Source organism: Colobus angolensis, unplaced genomic scaffold (genome assembly GCF_000951035.1).
Source record: "Colobus angolensis palliatus isolate OR3802 unplaced genomic scaffold, Cang.pa_1.0 Scaffold43, whole genome shotgun sequence".
Lineage (NCBI taxonomy): Eukaryota > Metazoa > Chordata > Mammalia > Primates > Cercopithecidae > Colobus > Colobus angolensis.
Genome location: NW_012117710.1, coordinates 3546198 through 3552197, shown reverse-complemented (window position 1 = coordinate 3552197; position 6000 = coordinate 3546198). Strand labels below are relative to the sequence as shown.

The window sequence follows — 6000 nt, the reverse complement described above, 5'->3', positions numbered from 1 at the left end:
CAGGATGGTCTCGATCTCCTGACCTCGTGATCCGCCTGTCTCGGCCTCCCAAAGTGCTGGGATTACAGGCTTGAGCCACCGCGCCCGGCCGGCAAGAATATTTCATAGTGTAGTGTCCTGTCCTTCCACCGGGGGGCACAGAGTCCTTGGTTTGTGTCGTTTTTAGAGGTTGTTCACGGTCTTTAATGGTCATTGCTTAGATCCGTTAGTTCATTAGGACATGTAAAATGCTGACATTCAAATTCTACATTCCTCTTCCTTAATTAGCTAGAATACTTCTATAACAAGGACCTTCCCCTTATCAACCATTTGGTCACGCTGATGTATCATTGCCATACAAAAGGTAGGATAAATGCTTAAATTTTGTTCCCTTTTACTGACCAGTTTTCAAAATAATGAGGGGGTATCCTGCTATCCTCTAAAGGTGACCAATGAGGGATTTTTTTTTTCTTCTTTTTTTGCGAATCATGAATTCATGGACTTAAACCCATTCACTTTGTTTCAATCTATTCAACTAGTCAACCTCAAGGATGCCAAGGTGTGGAGGAGAATGTGTTGAGTCAACTCTTCCTACATCACTGACCAGCCAACTTCTGAGCACAAAAGCTGTCAGGCTGGCTGGGGCCAGAGTCTCCTCACCTTTTCACAGGCCATAGGAGAGTCTCCTCCTACAACCCACCCTGGTCAACCCAAGACCTGTTCATGTGCAGACGGATGCTTCAGAGACAGAGCAGCAGGATGCTCTAGAACCAAGCCAGGGGGTGGGAGGGGCCGGGTACCTCTCTTGCTCAAGAGTGAGACACCAGGCAGGATGCAGGGGCTCATATCTGTAGTCCCAGCCCTTTAGGAGGCTGAGGCAGGAGGATCACTTGAGGCCAGGGGTTTGAGGCTGCAGTGAGCCACGATCGCACCACTGCACTCCAGCCTGGGCACCACAGGCAAGACCTCACCTCTACAAAAAATTTTAAAAATCAGCAGGGCATGGTGGTGTGCCCCTATAGTCCCAGCTACTTGGGAGGCTGAGGCGGGAGAATCATTTGAGCCCAGGAATTTGAGGCTGCAGAGAGCTGTGACTGATTGCACCACTGCACTCTAGCCTGGGAAACAGAGTGAGACCCTGTCTCTAAAAAAAAGGAGAGAGTGAGACACTTGTATTCCATTTTGCATGGTGGGGACGTCCCCTGTTGGGCTACGGTTAATGCAAGCACTGATCCTAAGCCTTAAAATGCACACACACAAACATACACATCACACACACACACCAACGTGCACACAACTGCTGTTCATGAGGAAAAATAATTTCCAGGCTTCCGTTCCCACCTGCTCTACACACAGATGCTCTTGTATCTCATAATTGGCCAACTTACCCAGTTTGATAAGGAAATAGATTTTGCTTTAGAAGACACAGCTCCATCTACCTCTGTGTAAGTTTCCTTTTTACTCCACCCACCTCAGAACTCAGGCTGTTCCCAAGCAGTGAACTAACAGGAGAATGTCTAGTTTAAGGGGGATTTTTAATGCCATTTCCAAACCCTACAGGTACTCACCAGTATTCTGTTTATTTTATTTGCTCATTCCCTGCTCAGGACAGGATATTGAAGGTGAATTATTTATACTCCAAGAAACCAAAAGAAAGAGAGAGGAAAAAAAAGCAAGAGCAAGGAAACAGTAATTTCTGTGTGGCTGTTTTTCAGGTTTCTGCCGATCTTACTAAAAATATTTTATCCTTACTCCATTTTTGTACAGAAAATGTCATGTGTGTACTGCCACTGAAAAGCAACGTTACTGATTTATTTAAAATATTTATACTGAATTGCCACATTAAGATAGACACATGCATTAGCAGGAGTGATTCAGAACAATGTGCCCACGAAGTTTATTTTTGAATCGAAGTTGAGAAGGCTGTGTGTCTACAAACATCAAATGACTCGTTTTTCGCTAATTACTGACACCTGCAGCCGATCCGCTCTCTGCTAAAACTCAGCATTTCAGTTCATTTCTGCTCTAATTAGTGTGGTAACAAATGCATCTCCGACTTGATATAGAAATGCAAAAGGCTGCACAATGACTCTGGGGGCTTCCAACTTTCTTCCGAAAATTCTAGCAGAGAAATCTAGAAATGCCAACGGTCGGGCTTCATGGCCTGACCTAGGTGTTCAGAGGTTCCTCCGCCAAAGGGTAGAGCTGCTTAGAAGCCAGGCAATCTCTTAAGATGGGGTAGTGGAGCGTGCGGGGGTTGGGGGTCAGAAAACCCTGGGTTTGCATTTCTGCCCTGCCGTTCACATGCTGTGCAACCTTGGACAAATCGCTTAGCCCCTCTGAGCCGTAAGGTGGAGAGAAATGATCAGTCCCGTATCACTGGGGTGTTGTCCAGGCAAAGTGCTGGGAACACGGGAGGTGGTCCATCCTCACTATTCCCATGGTTAAGACTCAAGATCAGACCCACTTTCCTTCCCTCCCTCCCTCTATCCTTCCATTCTTCCCTCCCTCCCTCCCTCCCTCCCTCCCTTCCTTCCTTCCTTCCTCCCTTCCTCCCTTCCTTCCTCCCTTCCTCCCTTCCTCCCTTTCTTTCAATGGAGTCTTGCTCTATCGCCCAGGCTAGAGTGCAGTGGTGCAAGGTGTGATCTCGGCTCACTGCAGCCTCCAACTCCCAGATTCAAGCAATTCTCCTGCCTCAGCCTCCCAAGTAGCTGGGACTACAGGCACGTGCCACCACACCCAGCTAATTTTTGTATTTTTTTTTTTCTTTAGTAGAGATGGGGTTTCACCCTGTTGGCCAGGCTGGTCTTGAACTGGTAAGCTCAAGCTCCCCGCCTGCCTCGGCCTCCCAAATTGCTGGGATTACAGACAGGAGCCACTGCGCCCAGCCCAGACCCTCTTTTCTCAACCCCCAAAACCACTCCTGCCAAAGTGACTCCGCCTTTGCGTTTCCCAGCCTTAGCTCCTGACAATTTCCACTGCCCCTGTATGGTCCTGGCTGGCTCCGGCCTCCAGCCAGCCCAAGATGTGGTCTTTCTCTTATCTTAACTGGGCCTTTTTCTTTCCCACCCAAACCTCTGTATGGAGAACATACACACACACACACACACACACACACACACACATATATACACACACATACACACACACACACAGAAGGGAGGAAGGAGAAAAATGATAAAAGATTTGATAGCCACCATGTGTCTGGCACCCAGCATGTAATGACAATGATAATGTTTTCTCTGTTGCAAGCTGCTTTGCAGAGCTCTTTATGGCCAATGACTCATTAAATCTTCATGACTCCCGCAAGATACATACTCTCATTTCCCCATTTTATGGATGAGAAAACCGAGACTTTAGAGAAAAATAGTCCAAGAAGATATAAACAGACAGTTCACAGAAGGGGACATCAACATTGCCTTTTGGGCTTAGAAAGAGTTTCTCAGCCTCACAAACAGTCAAGGAAGTGCGAATTAATTATGGGATACTATTTTTCATCTATTAGTCTAGAAAATGAAAAGAACGGTAACTTGCAATGCCACAAGAATATGCGAAACTGGGTACTCACATTCCTTGTTCATGAGTGTGAACTGCTTTAAACTTTACACAAATTAACCTTACAATGTCTATTAAAATTTAAAATGCATGCTCTTTGAGCAAGAAACCTCACTTTTGGGAATCTATCCTACACAAGTAAAACCAACGACGCATGAAAAACATAGAGGAGGATATTTATTGTAGCACTGTTTGGGACAAGGAAAATGAATGATTCTTTTTTTTTTTTTTTTTTAGACAAAGGCTCACTCTGTCGCACAGGCTGGAGTGCAGTGGCACGATCTCAGCTCACTGCAACCTGTGCCTCCCAGATTCAAGCAATTCTCCTGCCTCAACCTCCCGAGTAGCTGGGATTATAGGCGCACGCCACTGCACCTGGCTAATTTTTGTATTTTTAATAGAGACAGGGTTTTACCATGGTAGCCAGGCTGGTCTTGAACTCCTGACCTCAGGTGATCCTCCCACCTCAGCCTCCCCAAGTGCTGGGATTACAGGCGTGAGCCACTGTGCCTGGCCGGGAAATGAATGAGTTTTACTGCATGGTTTGTAGTGGAGGAAAAAGCAACAACCAAGGATGGTATAGTATTGTTTGGAGTGGGGGAAAATAGAAACAAATAGAGTACATTTTCATCTATAGAGTAGCTGGATTTATATAGACATATCCATAGTATAGAATACTATGTAGCAGTTTAAAATAATGAATTGAAACTCTACTGCTGGATTGGTGAGTGAAAAATCAACCCAACCTGCTCCTTGAAACATGTCACAAGTAGGACAACGCTTTTGAATAATGAGATACCATGTTTCATTGTATTGGGGGGGAAATACCAAACTGCATGCCTAACCCATTCAAACACCCTCAGCAATTTCCAAAAATTACTTAAGTTGTCTCCAACCCCCGTATGACAATCCACCAAGCATTTTTGCATAACATTGAGCATTTAAAACACCAATACCGAGCGGGGCAGATTGCTTGAGCTCAGGAGTTCGAGACCAGAAGACTGAGCAACATGGACAAATCCTGTCTCTACGAAAAAAAAAAAAAAAACAAAATAATTAGCTGGGTGTGGTGGTGCACACGTGTAGTCCCAGCTACTTGAGAGGCTGAGGTGGGAGGATCCTTGAGACCAGGGAGGTCGAGGCTGCAGTGAGCTGTGATTGTGCCACTGCACTTCGGCCTGGTTGACAGAGACCCTGTCTCAACACAAAAAACAACAAAAAAGACAAAAACAGAGAACCCCAATAACCTAATTAAATGATTAGGTTATTAATAATTATTTAGTAATAATTAATCAACAATTATTTAGTATTAATTAATAATTAATTCATGATAATTAATTAATAATTAATTTATGATAATTAATTAGTAATTGATTGAATAATTAAATAGCCCGGGATGAACACAATAGAGGGCACGTGTGTCTGCACTCATTGGGAATGTTTTCTTCCTCGCCTGTAATGAGCGAACTCTGTGACATAAGCAAATGGGGAAATGATATCTGAAAGATACCACGATGCATGCAAGTAAGGCTTAGCAAAGTGAAATAAACAAGGGGATTTTAATAATGGTGGTTTCCTGATTGGAGCGTTATCTGAATGAGGGGACAGCCCCACTAGTCTCCTATCTCTCTGACTCCTGGCCCACCCAGGTGCTTCCCCCTACAGCCCTGCCTGGGCTGCCTCCTGTTTTCAGAGGTCAGTGAGTGTAAACTCCTTTCTTCCTGGCAGTCATTCCCGTGTCTGCAAAGTCTTAGCATTTCAGATTAAAGCAATTCCCAGGTGTGTGAAAACATCAGGCCTGTTTGTGGGGCAGAGTCTTGGCCGGGGTGGGGAGAGATGGGAGACGTGTGTCATCCTTCCTGGCACTCACAGGGCCATGGGAACAAGAGGCTTGGAAAGGAGCAAGTGGAGCACGGTGAGGTGGGGACTGCAACAGGAGAGGGGCCGCTGCAGGAGCCCTGGGGGCCTAGAGGAGCCACAGCCCCCCGCTGCAGGCCAGAGTGAGGTCTGAGGGCTTCTCAGAGGAGGGAGGTTGCAAGTACATGGTGGGGAAGGTGCAGACGTCTGTCAAGGGCACCCACAAAGGTGATGCAGGAGGAAGCGTTGTGGTTGGGAGACCAGGGCTGGTCCAGAGACTGGCCAGTGAGACTAGGAAAGGCTTCTGATATCCACAGGGCCTGGTTGTGGCAATCCTGATGAAACCTGCTAGGCTGTGTGGACCCTGCCCATTAGGCAAAAGGAGCCACTCAAGAAGATCCCGCCCAGCTGATGCCAGTTTCAGCTGAATCTGGTCTGTGGCTGGTGCAGATTGGGAGAAATCAATGCCTCCCTCAGGTTTTTTGTCGGGATCAATGGACGGCTGCCGCTTGCAGGTGTTGCATCTGGGATAAAGTGAAGGGACAAGTTTGGAGCCAGGGCTTGGTGGCTGAAATGTGTGTGTGTTGGGAGAGCAATGAGCCGGGAAGC

At 46.5% G+C, this 6000-nt stretch overlaps 1 long non-coding RNA gene across 2 annotated transcripts in view; it reads left to right on the top strand.

Annotated features, from left to right (window-relative positions):
• LOC105522448 overlaps nucleotides 1-6000 on the top strand; it is a 38864-nt gene that overhangs the window by 24351 nt on the left and 8513 nt on the right. The gene's annotated exons all lie outside the window — the stretch shown is intronic.